Below are 18392 nucleotides of genomic sequence, written 5' to 3'. Positions count from 1 at the left end.
TAAAGAAAGTACTCCACCAAAATTCTTAGCACTGTCGTATGGTTCCACACCAGAAGCTGATATGGTTTAAAGTATATTACCATTTGCTTTGCACAGTACTCTAAGGAGCAAAGGGCCTTTCCATAAGACCTAAAGTTAAAATTTCCTGTATGTGTTGTCTCTCCCTATTAGAATATAAACTCCTTGAGAGCAGGAGCTGTCTTCCTTTTCTGTTTGTATCTCCAATGCTGTCTTGGCACAGCACTTTGCACACAGTGCTTAGTAATGCCTTTTCTGCATTTATTCATTCATTCATAAAACCTCACTTGCTATTTGGAAAGCTTGCTGCTCTGTAAAGCTAAAACACTGTCCACTGAAAGACAGTGATCAAAAAGAGCTGCCCTTTTTCTAACACCTGATTTCCACTGTTGGCTTTCCATTAGTATACATCTATGTGACAAATATTGCCTGAAACTGTTCTTTGACCTATCACTGGCTTTTGTGCCCTCACTACTTGTCTCTACAGTTATCTCTTCGACATCGTGACTTTCCCCATCACAATTTCGATATATCGCAGGTGGGCATAAGAAATTAAATGGGATTTTTGGGGAAGTTTTGCAGAAGCTGCAGATGACATGTGAAGGCCAGCAGATGACACAGAAAAAGTTTAGAAATGTAGAAATGCATAAACTATTATGACCAAATACTTCACCCAATAAGTAAACATTTATTGTAACACTGTAAATACCCCACAAAAGAAAAACTTCAGACTTCTTCTCTGGTATGAAGGGAGGGACAAAAAAATTTATGCAGATTTTTCAGATTGCAGGGGAGCCATGCCCGTCACCCCTGCAAAGGGATAACCGTACTCCATTCTAGCTTGCCATGTTATAGTTCTCTATGTATCTGACTGACTCAATTCTTTGTATATATCTAAACTAGCAGTGCTGCATCCCAGTGGACACCCTTCAATCCTGATGGACTGGCTATTGTCCAAGACCCTAGAGGCCTTCTATCCAATATAGATTAGGATGATAGAACTGCACAAGAATATAAGATAAGTCTAAGTCTTAAAGTCAGGGGCAGTTATGTGATGCAGTGGATAGAGTGTTGGTCCTAGAATGAAGACTCATCTTCCTGAGTTCAAAACTAGCCTCAGACACTTAGTAACTGCATGACCCTGTTCCTTAACCTTGTTTGCCTCAGTTCCTCATCTGTCAAATGAGCTGGAGAAGGAAATGGCAAACCAGACCAATATCTTTGCCAAGAAAACTCCAAAAAGGGGTCATGAAGAGTCAGACACGACTGAAAAATAACTGAACTGATGTCTTAAAGTCACGTAGAAGAGTACATTCCAACTATTTTACAAAAGGCTTTATAGGTCTTCTTGATTCTACGACTTTGTGGCAAGCTCACACAAAAGCATGGAGCAATCCTCATAAAATATTCCCTAAAGTCATGACAAATACCTTTTGATGTTCAATTCCATTCAACAACCACTGTGCTAGGTACATTAGCTGTGCCAGACACTATTCCCATGTAAATGTTTATATACCTGAGCAGTGCCTTAGCATGCTGCCTTCCACATAGTAAGCAGTCAAATATTTGTTGAGTCAAAAAGATTCCTGGAAAATGGTTTTATTTCCTCCTTCCCTGGCCACCATTCTCCCTTCCAATTACATTTCTCTAGTTGACTGACTGACTCATGTCCCAGATCTTTCCTATATTTTTACATAGTTAACATAAAATGCAATGTCTCTTTATAATGATGTCACTTCTGATTTCAGACTTTGACCTCACCCCACTCAGTAGTTCTACTGGTTGCTACAGCAGCTAGACCTATGGAAACATAACCATTAAATAAACAGCTCCACACAGAAAATAGAAAATAGCTCTGAGGTGTCTGCACGTAATTTTCAAGTTGAATAATCAGGAATTAACACAAGCTTTTGCCAAAAGCAATCCAATCCAGTCCAACTAGCAAATATTTCAACAGTAACAACTTTTATTTATACAGTGTTTTTACCAAGTGCTTTCCTCAAAATGATCTTATCCCATAAGTTTAATTCATAAGTAGGAAATGTATTATCATCTAACATAATACACTGTCCTCATTTTACAAATAAGAAAACTAAGGTTTAGAGAATTATCAAAGGTCACACAACCAATAAATGTCAGAATAAGGTTTCAAGCTCAGGTCTCTCCCAATGACAAGTTGAAAGCTCTTTCTATAATACCATATACAATGAAGGTTGCAGAGTACTTAGCAGTGAAATTTCCAACGACTTGTTTGTTTGTTTGAATCGGCTAAAATATATTTGTTGAAATGACAAAATGGTCTTGGGCAAATGACTACTACAATGAAATATTTTCATAGTCTACTAGTTTTACATCAATCTAGTTAATTACCAAAACATATATTCTTGTCCTTCACATAACTAAGAAATATTTTGTTCCTATTATTCTTGCATACCATGAATAAGCTACTAATTGCCTAGAGTAATAACTACACTTATGATTTTTTTATTTGCTACAAAGGGCTCTTTATGCTGAACAAAATGTTAGTCTGATTCCCAGACTGCCTGGCTTTGCAAAAGAAAGACAGAAAAGGGGAGGGCTTAACTCTTATACTGCTTAATTATACCTTTAGATCTGGAACCATACAAACCAGAAGACTGAAGGAAGTGCCACCATTCACTTGGTCTCTGAGGGAGAGGGTTAGGGTTAGAGTAGGTCTCATATATTCTATATTCACCCCTCTATACCCAAAGATACAATCTGACAATCTGATGGATGTGAGTTAAAGCCTCAGAGTTGCTTTAATTTGTAAAAACAAAAGCAAAAAAAAAACAACATATGCCAAAGGAAATGTTCCCCTCTAAAAAAAAAAAAAGCAATTGTATTACTACTTAGTTAACGTTAAAATATATTTTAAATGAATACATAAATGTAACAAGTTTAGTTTCTTATATAATCTTTTTTGTATAGTATACTTTTCATTTGCTTATAACTATTTTCTGATGATTACAATGAAAGAGAAAAAATTAAAATCTTATTTATCCCCTCCTCTCCATTCTCATTGTTACCATCTTAATAAAGTTCTCAATATGACCCTCCTGGGTTACAGTAATAATGCCCTAAAAGTTCTTCCTGCTTCTATACTTTCTCACATTTCTATAGAACTCACATTTGTATAGAGCTTTCAGATTTTATAATGCATTCCCTCAAAACAATCCTCTGAGTCTGGTAATACAAGTATTATTGTCCCTTTTCTACATAAGAGGAAACAGGCTTTGAAAGGTTAAAAGCCATGATCATGATTATACAGCTAGTAAGTCTGTGAGGTGGGATTCAAATATAGGTCTTCTGAAACCAAACACAACACTCTTATCTATGACACTGCCTACATGGTCATGTCACTTTTCTGCTCAAAACCCTTCGATGCTCCTTACTGCCTATTAAATAAAGTTAAAAATCTAACTTAGTGTTCAAGATACTCCTCAACCTGGCATCACTCCCCTGCCCAGCATCACGCCATACTTCCCAAATGCTTTGCTTCTGCGTACCCTGAAGATGTGCTACCCTGGGATGTGCAGTGAATTTATATCTTGGTTTACTTTCATTGGGTTTCCTGAATATGTGATCATCTGCATTAAGATTTAAAATATGTATGTAAAAAAAGGCATATGAGAGCTCAAAAAATTCTAAGAACTTTTCCACTTCAGTCCTACTCAGAGTCACTGTCTAACAAAAGGTCAAAGTCCTTAGCTTCTCAATCAAGAGCCTCTCTAATTTGATACCACTTTACTTTTCTAGCCTAACTCAGTCCCCTATACTATGGTTACACTGAACTATTTCCCACATCTCATCCTGTGATTTTCCACCTCCTTCCCTTTATTCATGATGTTTGCTATGTTTGGAATGCTATCCATCTTCCCCCGCCCCGCTTCTGTTGAAATCCTACCAATCTTTTAGAGACCAGTGAAAATTCTACCTCTTCTATAAAGCTTTCCCTGATTCAGCATGGCGTAATACTGGGGTACTTAACCTTTTTTGTGCCATAGATCTCCTCAAGAAGTTTGATGAAGCCTATGGACCCTTTCTCAGAATAATGTTTTTAGGTAATTGAAGGAAATACAAAATTTCAGTTAGAGGTAAGTGAAAACAAAAATATATATTTTTTTCCATTTGGGTGGGTTTGGGGGAAAGATTATTAATTCAGTTCTAGATGATATGAGTTTGAGATTATTATGAGATAATCAGTTCTGAATATCAAATAGGCTCTTGATGATGTTGGATCATAACTGAGGAGTGAGACTAGGAATAGATATATAAATGTGTCAGTCATCTGCATAATATGATCATTAAACCCACGGAAGGGATAAAGTCACCAAATGTGAGAATATATAGAGAGAACAGTGTCTACTACAGAGCCTGGAGGTCCACCCACAGTTAGGATCATTGATGATGATCCAAACAAAGAGGCTGAGAAGGGGCTGTCAGTTAGGAAAAGAACCAAGAAAGCAATCACAAAAACAGAGAGAAGAGAGTATTGGGAAAGCAGAAGGGTGGTAAACAGTGTAAATTCAAGAAGATCAAATGAGAAAAGGTCATCAGATCTGGTGATTAAGAGATCATTGGTAACTTTGAAGCAGACTGTTTTAGTCACGTGAATAAGCATCTATTAAAGAGTTTATTAAGTGTTAGGTAAAAAGGTAATATACATATTATGTGCAGGGAAATAATATGACCTGGGAAAGTACTAAAGGATTTAGATAAATGTGAGAAGACTTGTATGAATTGATGCAGAACCAAAAGAACCATATTAGAAATTATGTAAATGAAAATTATACTAAAAGATGATAGAATTCAGATTATACAAGATATATTATGGGATATAGAGAAATGATAGTGTAGCACACTTTCATCCTTCTTGTAGAAAAGTATTGATTTAGGGTGTGGGTTATTACAAATGTCAGACTCAATTCCTATGTCTATTTGCTTACATTTTTTTCTTTGCTGTAAGAGACGATTCTATGGGAGAAGGGAGAGTAGGTAAGTATTGGAAAGTGACAGTGGTATAAAAACAGAAAGTATCAATAAGACTTTTTTAATGTTCAGGGTCTGGGGGCACAAAAAACTCAAACTTTACCAATTTTACTTTTATCAATGATTTTCAGAATAGAAAATCCAAGGTTTCCTATATTTATATATTCATTAAAAACTGATGTAAAAAAATCCACAAAATCAGTTTCTATAAAAATTGTTAGATTTACTCTTCATAATGAATCTGAAAATATAAATTTCATTTACAGGTTTGAGCATGATAAATTTCTACCAGTTTACATGGTTGTATAGGTCCCTTCCCCTCCATAACCATAATACTTTGTGAAATAACAACTTTCTTCTGAGTAATTCAAAGTATTAAACAAGTGGACTTTTTTCCAATAGTGTTTATATTTTCCTTGTTTGGTGTATAGAGTAATATCTTTGTCTTAATATTTTTTGTCACTTCTGTGCCCAAGATACTGTGGACGACAGAAGTAGAATACAACTTGACAGCGCACAGCACAAGAAAATGTAGCATAGTGTAGCACCCAGTGTTATAGAGATAAACATTAAAATCAATATACATTTATCAAATGCCTACCATGAGCAAAGCATGTGGATTCATGGTCTATTTTGGATAGATAAATAGATAGATACACATACACACACAAAATTAAGTGATGATTGTAGAGAGGCTACAAAGTGCTGGAAAAATGCTGGATTTAAAGAGTCATAAAAGATGTAGGTTTGAATCCTACCTCTGACATTAATGTGCAGGTCACTTAATCTTTCTTCAATTTGGATTCCTCATTGAGGAATATGATAACAATACTCACTGGAGGTCCTGAGATCAATTAGATAATGTATATAAAACATTTTGCAAATCTTAAAGACAACAAATATTCATCTATAAGGGAAATGGCTACCATTTACTATCAATGCTATCCTTTGAGATGTTACAAGAAAATGCATTAGTCATAAGGATAATGTGATAGAGAAGTTACTTGGTTTGCAGTTAATTACATTTTTAATATATGTACTTTTTTACTTATAATAATTCAGTCCAAATCAAATTTATTCTTGAAAGATATCTGAGCTCCTAAAACCAAAATTCACTTAAAATATTTAGAAAAATAACATGGATGCAGAAATGAAATCTGTAAAACACAATTGTCTTCTAATTCAGTAGCAACTGAAGTCAAAAGATATACATTTTCTGTAGGTTTTGTACACTATTATTAAGATGATACAACTGTATCCGACAACCTAGTGTATTATCTCAGATTAAAAAATACGTAGTGTTTCCAATACCAAACCATAATGGAAAAATAAACTGATTCTGGAATAAAATGGACCTTTTAATAATGTCTCAGACAAATATCAACATATGATAAAATAAATAATTTCAAAATATAAAGTAGCATATATTTTGTAAAGCCTTTACCCTGGAACTTCAAACATTTCAATCATTTTCATTTAAAATCCAAATGCCTGGTTCTTTTTAGCCCTTTAAAATCTAAGACAGCTCCAGGATTTACATTTTACACTTACCTTGGTGGATTAGCAATGATACGCAACGCCACTAAAAAGGAGGGAGAACAAGCTTCTCTTCAGAATTTACTTCAGAACTCTTTACACAGAAAATGAGACTAAACAGCTTATCCTCACCACAGTCATTTCCTCTCCTATGCAATTTACTTACACGATACTGAAGAGGCCCTTTCCAAGTTTAACTGAGTGAAGAAAGAAACCTCTGTCTTCAAATCTCAGCTACAGGAGACCTTTCCTGACTACCAATAGATGAGAACTGGTGGGCCAAAGTACTAAATATTTTACATACCGTTCTTAAAGTATGTGTTAAATTTAGTTTCAATATGATTATAGTTTACCTTGGAATTTGACCTGTTAGTTGGCAATATTTTATTGCAGGGTGTGAACAAACCAACCCGTAAACACTTACACCTACTTTTTAATTCAGGGTATCTAATGTTACATTTGTTTGGAAGTGTTCTAAATACTGCATCTACACTGTTTAAATTGGCACTGCTTTTTTGGCACTGGTATACCTTCTTTCATCAGGAATAAACTGTACTGAAAGGAAATAAATCACAGGAGGTCAAGGTGAACTAATACAGGTAATAATTCTTGGTTTAAATATAAGTACAATTATCAATGCTTGGTGTCAAGAGTGATTTCTCCCCATATTTAGTGTTCTTATTTTTCTAAATATTTTTAGAGCACATTTTTAGTTCTCCCTTTGTTTTAAGTAAAACAAATAGATTAGACCTATGGTTTCATTAGCATATGGCATTCCCAATAAGGAAACTCCCTATACTAATGGAGATCAACACCTGCTCTGCAACTTATAGTATTTGTCTTGGGTTAAGTGACTTGCCCAGGGTCCCAAAGCTTATACATGGGACTTGAACTTAGGTCTTTCTGAAGATAAGACTGGCAATCTATCCAATGTGCCACATTGATTCCCAGCATATCACTGGGAATCAATGTGGCATAACTGGGAATCAATGTGGCACATTGGATAGATTGCCAGTCTTATGTTCGGAAAGACCTGAGTTTAAGTGTTCCTAAATATTAATAGCTAATATTCCAAACTGAAAAATAGAGCTTCAATTAGAACAAAACTACTTTAAGTGAATACATGATAAAATTAGCTGCAAAATCATTATATATACAAAAATCTAATTCATGTATCTTAGTAAGCTTATTATATTTAAGAATATAATGCATTTGTGCCATCAAATCTAAGACAGCTTCAAATTCAGGGGTCACCAATTTATTCCTAAGGATCTCTGCAAGTAGCATGTTAACTTAGTTTCAAAATGTAATTTATCTATGTTTTATTGTATTTATATTTATTTTGTTAAATATTTCCCGATTACATTGTAGTTTGGTTAAGGCTATGTTTGGGAATGTGCTGTACTGACATCTCTAAGACTATATAAATTTTATTTTTAAAATCTTCCTTAAATGTTCACTGAGTTACCAAAACTTTCGGAGATGGGGGAGAGGAGGAGGGAATGGTAATATGGAGGATGTATACAATGATGTATACCTTTGTAAATAAAGCACACCGTGTGTTGCCCATTACAGTGTTACTCAACAATTTAGAGTTCATGTAGTCCAACCTTTTCATTTTATAGATGAGGAATTTGAGAGAGGTGAAGTGACTGACTGAAAGTCATACATGTTAGAGTGGTAGAGTAGGAATTCAAACCCAGGTCATCTGCCTCCAAAACCAGCATTCTTTACTTTGTGAAAGAGCAACAAATAGGAGAAAATACCAATTATCTGATTAATGAGTCATATAGACTGGTTAGATTGAACCCAATTCCTCAGAGGTGAAAATTGTCTTCTTTGAAGAAAGACCTTATTGGAATAAAAAAGTCACTGTCACAAATAATTTCCAAATGAGAACAGCATCACATAATGATTCTACAGCAAAGGCCACTAAACAATGAAGTGGATAGAGAGCTGGAACTTGGAAAACCTGAGTTCAAATCCAGCCTCAGATACTTATTAGTGTTAGCAGGTCACTTAATTGCTGTTTTGCTCAGTTTCCTCATCCGTAAAATGGGTATAATAATAACACCTACCTTATAGGATTGTTGTAAAAAATGAGATACTACAATTATATGTAGTGTTTCACAAACCCTAAAGCCCTATATATTGTTTATTATTATCATTATTATTGTTATTATGATTATTGTTATCATAGAATTTGGTCCAGAATTCTACCACAGACTTTGAGGCGTGTAATCAGAAGTGGACCAGTGAACCTGGTCTATTTGTGTTTCAGGGATAGTATGTGACAGTGTTCAATCACAGTGTGGGAAACGCTTACTGAAAGAAGATGGGATTTTAGTTGGGACTTAAAGGAAGCCAGAGAAGTCAATAGGTAGAGAAGAGGCAAGCATTCCAGGCGTGGAGGACAGTTAGAGAAAATGCTCAGAGTTCAAAGATGGAATGTCTTGTTTGTGGAATAGTAAAGAGGCCAGAAGCAGGAAGTAAGAAGACTAGAACAGGTTGGGGGGAGATTATGATGGGCTTTGAACGCTAAACAGAGCATTTTATATTTGATCCTAGGGGCAATAGGAATTCACTGGAGTTTAGTGGGAACAGGAGGGGGGAGGAAGGATTGGCCAGGGGGTGGGGAGTTGACATCATGGGACCTATGATTCAGGAAAATCACTTTAAAGCTGAATGGAGATAGATTGGAGTAAGGTTACTGGTGAGGAAAAATTCTTTGCAAACTGTAAAATTTAATAAATGTGTGCTATTGTCATTAGTTGATATTCACTGCAAAAGGACCAATAAACAGTACTTCAGCCATAGAATCATAGCTGTAGAGGTGGAAAGTGCCTCAAAAGGCCATTGAGTCCAAACCCCTCATTGTAGTGATAAGGAAAAACTCAAGCCCACGTAATACCTGCTGCAGGTGCTCAAGATAGTCTTTGCCTTGGAAGGCCATGCCCTCTAGTTAGGGAAGGAGGGGGAACACATATGCACAAAAATAATTAAAAAATAATTAGTCTATTACCAAATGTTGGGTTGCATGACATAGGCTAATATAATTTGTATGCTAGCCTATGGCAATTGAGAGATGAGAATAGTTCATTGTGAGATAGAGTAGGAAGGGAAGTTTTCATGTCAAGATGTAGGAACTGACAACTGGCTTGTTGTGGGCCAGGATACTACCGGTGGAATTGGGGGAGCATGAGTTAACTTTCCTCACTCCCTCACTTCCTCACTTCAGCTGAAACTGTTGTAAGCAAAGAAGCTATTGTGCAGAAATGGGGAAGTCTAAGTTAGCTTTGACCCCAGGTGGATTGATCTGGGATCCAGCTGTTGGCAAGAAGAAAATAGAAGTGTTTTTTTGGCAGGGAACTCCTGAGATTCCACGGAACCTGCTGGCTGACTGCTTTTAATTTCCATGCCCATGTAGCTTTTACTGGATCACGCTTCCATGAACTGCTTTTGTAACTACTTTATGAACTGCTTTTACCTGGTGGGTATTTGTACATGTTTTTATTAAAGGATTGGTTATTTATTTGAAACCTCAGCTCTGAATGACCCATCACACCATCTACTGAACCACAACCAGGATAGGGCTTTTGTAGTTTATTTCTGAGGAAGAGGAGACATAATACAATAATAACCTTGTGGACATGCTAGAAGTATGGGCTAGGGAAGAGTTTATACTTAAATTGATTAACTGGATGAATGACCTAAACAATAGTCATTAAGGAGTCAATGTCAACTTGAGGGAGGCATTATGTCCTTGGCCTTATGCTCTTCCACACTTTTATAAAAGACATAGTTGAAGGCATAGTCAGTATGATTATCAAATCCACAGGTACATAAAGCTGAGAGCCACAACTGGAGGGATGAAAGATTCAGAATCCAAAAAGTATTTCAACAATACTTTTTTGGCAAATTAAAGGCAAATTAAATCAAATGTCATTTGAGAGGGATGAATATCATTAGACTACATGACCCTTTAGGGACAACTTAGTTTCTGCCTTTGTATCCCTAATACCTACCATGGTTTCCTGCAAATTCCAGGTACTTTATAAAAGTTCATCGAATTGAATAAATATGAATTCCTATACTTCTAGTCAATAAAACAATCACAAGTTGGGGAAGGAGAGAAAGAGAAAGAGGGAAAAGGATGGTGAGGCAATACTTAATGTAAAAAAAATCTGGAAATTTTAGAGAATTCCAAGGTCTATATGAATCACCATGGTAATAGAGCAATTAAAAAAAAAGGTAGTATTATCTGAGGTCCCATTAATACAAGAATGATGAGTGGAACAGGGAAGGTGATAATCCCATTTCACTCTGCCCTGATTAAATGACATCTAGAGTATATTTTAGGAAGGGCACTAACAAATTAGAGCACGTCTACAGGAGAACAGCCAAAATGGTGAAGGGTCTCGAGATCATGCTAGGTGAGGAATAGTTGAAACAAAAGGCTTGACTAGCCTAGAGAACATAAGACTTAAGTGTAGATAAAGATTGACGTCCTCAAGCATATGAAAGGCTGCCATGTAAGTGGAAGAGGGATTAGATTTGTTCTGTTTGGCCACCGAAGTAGGCAGTGGGTAGAAGGTTCAGAGAGGAAGATTACTTGCTTTAATCAAGCCATCCGAAAGGGGAGTATGCAGCCTTGTGATGGGTTGCTTTAATCCGTGTATAGATTGACTTTTTAAAAAACATGCATGCTCAATTGACAGCTATGAATAAACAGTATAAAAGACAGAACATATTCATTTACTTTTGAGGACCAAACCAAACTAAAATGTTTACACAGGAATTTGGCAGGTTGAAGCCTGTGGACACAAGGCCAAGACTAACCAGAAACAAACTGTACTTGGTTAATAAGCAGGTATTCATAATATGATTGACATTGCACAAATAACCCAAAGCATCTAATATTTAAAGGGTAATCATATTATGTGTATCAGAATAATTTCAAGGTGCAGTTTTAAAATAACTTTGCGTATTATGCAAGTGGTTTCAAAATGCTACAAACAGCTCTCCATTAATAGATAAACAGCTCTCTAATAGCCTCTTATTATCACTACCCTACAACAAATAAGAAATCAACACCCTGAAGGGGCCAGAAGTCCTGTAAGGTCTTCTCCAAAGTTGACTCAAAGCTTTCACAGATCTTCAGTCTCTGAGAGTCAGAGGCAGTAGATGACTTGTTCCTAAAGGCAGGTATTTAAAGTTATAACAGATCCTTAGCCTCAGAGTACAGAAGGTAGTAGAAAACCTACCCTGCACATTTTCAAAATGACTGAATTCAACAACCATCTATTAAGCATCTACTGTGTGCCAGACACTGTGGTAGGCACTGTGGGGGTGGGAAGGATACAAGTACAAAGAATGAAACAATCTCTCCTCTCAAGCAGCTCACATTCCATTGGGAGACATGCATACATGCACAGCATAAACGTTAATAAACAAAATATAAACAAAGTAGTTAAATATAGGGCAGCTAGGTGGCGCAGTGTATAGAGTACCAGCCCTGGAGTCAGGAGGACCTGAGTTCAAATCCAGCCTCAGACACTTGACACTTCCTAGTTGTGTGACCCTGGGCAAGTCACTTAACCCTGATTGCCTCACCTAAAACAAAAACAAAAACAAAAACTGAAGAAGTAGTTAAATATAAGGTAGTTTGTGCCCTTCTGCTAGTTGTTCAAAGGGCCTAAGAAAGGTCCACGAAGATTATGTTTGAGCTGCATCTCAAAAGAGGCAAAGGAAAAGGAACGCACTAAGTATGGCCACTGTAAAGGCAAAGCAATGAAACACAGAGTGCAGCAGAGTGGACTCAAAGACTAGGAAGGGAATGCTTGTTCCATATACAAGACGTCTCTTGAGCAAGGTGTATAGGTGCTATCTTGGCATGGGAACACAGTGTGCCTTCCAGCACAAGGTCCTCTTCTGGATATAGGAATACCAGTTTTTTATTGACCCAGGTGCTTGGATTGAATGCCCTGCTGTCTCCTACCAATACCTATACTCCCAGCTCCATTGTATGGTGCTCAGTCATCACAGAAATCTGAGCAGCTAGAGCCCCAGTGAACCGGTACTTTCTTCATTCTTTGAATGGAAGCTGCAGAGTTAACATCTGCAGAGGGAAAAAATACTTTCCTTCTCTCTTCATCTATTCATACTTATCCATTTTAGCCCTATCTTTCCATAGTTCATACCCTCCTTTTGCACTGACCCTCATTTCATTGTATCCTTTAGAAGTCCTATTCGGTTGCTAACAAATTCTCTTTCTTCCTAGATGTCTTCTCTTGATGCTTTTTCCAACATAGGCAGATGTGTGGCATAATGGATAAAGTGCTGTACTCAAAGTCAGGAAGTCTTGAGTTCAAATTCTACCTCAGACACTTACTTAGCTATGTGACCCTGGCTGGGCAAGTCATTTAAACTGCTGTTTGCCTCAATGTCTTCATCTGTAAAATGGAGTTAATAGGAGAACCTACCTCAATGTGTTGTTATGAGGATCAAGCAAAATAATATAGACACCTTCCCAACTTTAAAGCATGATATAAATGCTAGTTATCATCATCATCATCATCATCACCATCAAACTGAACCTTCTCCTTCAGAAGATACTTCTCTGGTCATGCTCTCCAGTACTGGGTGCACCTTGTCTCATGCCTCCAACACACTGAACCATAAGAAGACCATAAGAACTGTCTCTTCAGCTATTTTGCCTCTCTTGAGGTTCAGTTGATCTTCTTTATTACCTAGTCCAGATCCTTGGTGTAGTCATCTATCACTTTCCTGTCACAATCCTCTTCCTTTCTTAAGGATTTGAATGTCTATCACACACTCTTCAACCCTAGCCTTCATATTCATGAACTTCAACCTACATGGTTATGACCTTTTAAATACTCTGCCCTCTTAGTTCAACAACTGCCCTAACATCTATATATTTACTCAGTTTTAGTCTACCCAGCAGTTCTTAACCTAGGGTCTGTGAACTTACTTTTTAAAAATATATTTCAATATAATTCATTTTCTTTGCAATCCTCTGTATTTTATCTTATGCACTTAAAAACATTATTCTGAAAAGGGGTCCACAGGCTTCAGCAGACTGCCAAAGGGTCAATGACACAAAAAATATTAAGATCCTTTGGACTACACTGAGGGATGGTCATACTCTTGATGTAGTTACCTTAGCATAGTGCCTGACACACAATAGGTGCCTAATAAATGTTTATTGATTGATTGGCTGATTGATCTTTCTGCTCTACACTCTATGATGTAGAAATCTGGATCATAATTTTGTATCCTTATATTTCTTCCGCTGCCTAGTCTTTCTAAATCTTTTCCTTATCCTTACCATAACCTCTATTCCTTCCTGTCACACTGTTCTCATTTTTGTTCCTTTACAGTTCTGACTATAGAACTAATCAAAGTTCAACTACATGCTATCATGTTCCTTGTCCTATTGTTAGTCACATCTTACCAAACTCCACCCTTGAGTCACTTCTACCGTCTACCTGCTCTTGCTTACACCATACAAAACACTACTGGGATTGAGTTGTGATACAATGCTGACTGGGTCTAGTATATAGTATACTATACAGTGCTGTTGCTCAGCAATCCTTTTCTTCTCTACATTACTGTATTTCCCTTATACTTTCTTCTGCAGAATGACAGCCAGAATCATAGATTACCTAGGAAATCCTTTCCCTACTACCCACCACAATTTCTCTGACCAGGAGTCAGGGGTTCCGGAAGGGCATGAATAGTCCTCTTGGGTCACATGTAATTACTATGTGTCAAGTGTACTCCTCCCCTCTCCCAGATGCTGTCTCTTAGTCAGAGAAAATCCATTCTTAGCTTTTCGATCTCTGATCATACTCATAAAGAGAAATAAAAAGCAAAAGAGGTCCAAGAACTCTCCTCTAGGCCCAATGAACAAGAATGCAGCTACCAAGTGCTCTGGGGTAGCCATTAAAGTTTCCTGCACACTCCAGAAGAAAATAGAAAGGAAAAGACAAAAAAAGCAAAAAAGGACTGACTGGATCTGCCAGTTTGATGTTATAAACAGCATAAAGTGTAGTCTCTCCTAATAGAAAGTTTTCCCAAAAATCTAGCCAACCCATTCATCTTAGGGGTGGCCCCAGTCACCCAGACTAGATCAGTTATGTTCTGTCCATGCTCTGTAGGGGAAGGATCTTTCAAAAGTCCAAGCTCATCAATCTAATTATGTAAGCTCACCAAGCTAATTAGAGAACTCCTTTGATCAATTAGGTTGGTACAATAGATAGAGTGTTGGCCCTGGAGTCAGGAAAACCTGAGTTCAAATGTGACCTCAAACAATTACTAGTTGTGTGACCTTGGTTCAAGTCACTTAATGCGATTTGCCTCAGTTTCCTCATCTGTAAAATGAGCTGGAGAAGGAACTGGCAAACCACTCCAGTATCTTTGCCAAGGAAACCTCAAATGGGGTCATGAAGAGATGGACATGACTGAAGTGAATGAACAACAACTTCCTTCCATTTCATGTGCTTTCCTCCAAAGCTTGTTCCTGGGTCCTCTATTCATTCATTCTCACTCTCTCTCTCTCTCTCTCTCTCTCTCAGTGATATCATATCAGTGATATCATCATTTCCCATGGATTTAATTATCATTCTTAGAGGCAGCTAGGTGGCACAATAGAGTTCTGGATTTAGAATCAGGAAACCTGAGTTTGAATTCTTCCTCAGGCACTAATTAGCTGTGTGACCCTCCAGAAGTCACTTACTCTCTGTCAACCTCAGTTTGCTCATCTGTAAAATGGAGATAATAACACCTACCACACAGGGTTAAAATGAACATCAAATGAAATATTATATGTAAAGTGTTTTTCAAACCTTAAAGCCTTATATAAATATTAGCTATTATTAGTTATCCACATGTAAATGTGATCCCTGAATCTATATATTCAGCTCTATTCTTGCTCTTGAACTGCAGTTCCATATCAACAATTGCCAGTGAGGCATCTCCCTTTGAATGTCCAATAGGCACATCTCAAATTCACTGTGTCCAAAACAAAACTCGTCATCTGCATCCTAATGGTGCCCTGCTCCAAACTTCTATATTTCTTTCCAACTGCCCAGGCTTACAACATCATAACCAACATTGTCTCTTCTCTCTCCCTCATATCCAATGACTTCCACGTCTTTTTTGATTCTACATCAACAATCTCTCATATCCATCCCTTTCTCTCCATTAACCAATCTATTGCCCTAAAATTCTGGTCCTCATTGCTTCTACTTTGCAATTAATTGGTCTCTTTCTCTCTAGGTCATCCACTACACAGGTGCCAAAAGCATCTCACTAAAGCACAGGCTTGACCATGTCACTGTCCTATGAGAAAGAGAGAGAGACAGAGAGAGAGAGAGTGAGAGGGAGGGAGGGAGGGAGGGGGAGGGGGAGAGGGAGAGGGAGGGACGGAGAAGGAGAGGGGAGAGGGAGAGGGAGGGACGGAGAAGGAGAGGGGGACAGAGAGGGAGAGAGAGGGAGAGAGAGAGGGGGAGGGGGAGGGAGAGAGAGCCCAGCCCTTAGAACAATTCCTGGTACTAGTAATGCATACATACATACATATATGCATATATACATGGGCCTTCCTACTGCCTCTAATAAAAGAAAAACTTCTCAGCTTGGCATTCAAAATCCTCCACAATCTGGCTCCCTATTACCTTTCCAGAGATTTTATGTTACTCCCCTTCAAATGCTACACATTTTGGCCAAACTGGACTACAAACTGTTGTCCAAATTCAATATGCAACTCTCATCTGTAAGCCTTTTCACATACTCATAATAAATTCCTTCCTTACCTCTCCCTCCTAAAACTCCAACCTTTTTTGAAGACTCATCTCAGGGGCCACCTCTTAGGTGAAGGCTTTCTTGATCTTCTCTACCATCACCACCATTCTTTTACCAACCCCATTGCTTGGTCTTCTGAAATTTCTTTACATTTACACATTTGTTGGAAACATTGTATCACATCCCAAGTTGAAAGTCAGGGATTAGTTTTTGCTTTGTCTTTGTATCACCTGAACCTATCATGGTGTCTGGCATACAGTAAGAGGAAGGGAATATCAAAGCTTATGTGCCTCAAGGTATGATAGAACAAATTGGAAAGTTTTTTATTGACTACAGTGGTGTATGTGTATACATATTTGTGTATGTATATACTTATGTATGTATATGTATATGTATAGACATATATGCATGTATATGTCTATATGTGTGTATATATACTTAGAGCACTTAGAGCACAATACTTATATACACACACATACATGATGAAAATAACTCTGGTTCCAGTTCTTTGGAAAAGATAGGCATTATATGAGGCTTTCTTATGACCAGGTTTTGTAACAAATATACAACAACCTGTTTATTCTCAATCCAAATTCCTACCTGGATATTTGGAATCATCTGTATTTATTTCTCTTATAACTTTATTTAACACTATAACTTGTTGTTTATAAATGTAGGTGCTTTAGGCAGTCTCAAGGTACTGCTGTTGTAATGAATTCTGCCTGTTACAGCCCCATCTCCAAAGCAAATTCAAACTGCCTCATGGATAACATTTAGTTATACTCCACCAAGCTTATTGGACAGCATTCTTTGCAGCTTATTTCTGGACGCCAAGCGACCTTTGCATATCAAAAGAAAGGGTGGGACCCTATGTGTCAATTTCAGCATTGTACAAAGTTTCTCCCTTGGTTTTTCTAAGGCGTTAACCAAGACTTCCTCTTCTTGCTCTGTAAGTAAACAATATCACTGCCTCTAATCATTCCCTATAGTATTCTTTGGCAAAACGAGAAAAAACAAAGAATTTAGAAGATTAAAGCCATGTATGTACAAAGTTGGTAGGTCTTAACTAGACAGAGCCTGGATACATGAAAGATTTAGTACTCACAAAGCATTCGTTCTTCCATTTCCATTTCACAATGTGAAATTTCCATTTCACAATGTTCCAATTTTGACCTGGATAAAAAAGGTTTCAATGGCATTCCCCAGACCAAGGCCTCTAAAACTCAGGCAAATCTATGTAAAAGCACATTCAGGAGAAAAATAAGACCTTTATATTTGTGACCTTCAGTCTGGTAGGTTGAGGGAATGATGATGCTCCAATCCAACCCTCTAGTCCACTGCCAAAATTATCTTCTTATACATAGATTTAGTGACGTCACTTCTGCACAACAATCTTCAGTGGTTTCTAATGAATGTAAGGAAAGTGCTCAGTAAGCCTCATAATTCTAGAAAAATATGAGCAATCATCATTATTGCCTCCCAAGGATACAGTTCATATTCCTTTGCCCAGTATGGCCCTATCTCACAAAGTTGCTATGACAAAAACACTTGTCAAAACTTGACCTTCCTCACCTCATGAGGAAATTATGGCAATAGCTTAGCTGTTGGACTATATGCCTCAAATGTCTCCCTAATCTAATCCATCCTCCACTCAGGTCTCAAAGTGGTCTTCCAAAAGTACAGGTCTGACCATGTTACTCCCTGTGCAATAAACTCTAATGGTTTCCTTCAATTTCCAGGAACAAATATAAAATTCCATTAGCTTTTAAAATGCTTCATAAATTGGCCCCTTCCTACCTTTCCAGGCTTTGTACATTTTATTCCCCTTCATGTACTCTGTGATCCAGCAGCACTGACCTTTTTCCTATTTCTCACAAATGATCTCCTTTCTCCCAAATCTGTGCCTTTTTGCTGGCTATCCCATGCCTAGAATGCTTTCCTTTCTCACCTCCACCTCCTGGCCTCCCTAGCTTCCTCAAGCCTTGGCTCAAATCCTACCTTTGGTA

The 18392-nt window shown here is 37.4% G+C and overlaps 1 protein-coding gene across 5 annotated transcripts in view; it reads right to left on the bottom strand.

Moving 5' to 3' along the window:
- EPS8 (epidermal growth factor receptor pathway substrate 8) overlaps positions 1-18392 on the bottom strand; it is a 263667-nt gene that overhangs the window by 156127 nt on the left and 89148 nt on the right. For 4 of the 5 annotated variants that reach the window (XM_027838793.1, XM_027838797.1, XM_027838794.1 and 1 more), the window contains one exon: positions 17654-17791. The gene's annotated coding sequence lies outside the window, so the exon portion shown is untranslated. The remainder of the gene's footprint in view (positions 1-17653; positions 17792-18392) is intronic. The other variant, XM_027838796.1, reaches the window with a different exon arrangement.

Source organism: Vombatus ursinus, unplaced genomic scaffold (assembly GCF_900497805.2).
Source record: "Vombatus ursinus unplaced genomic scaffold, bare-nosed wombat genome assembly UNPS02014830.1, whole genome shotgun sequence".
In the NCBI taxonomy this organism is placed as follows: Eukaryota; Metazoa; Chordata; class Mammalia; order Diprotodontia; family Vombatidae; genus Vombatus; species Vombatus ursinus.
This window is presented reverse-complemented; position numbering and strand designations above follow the sequence as displayed.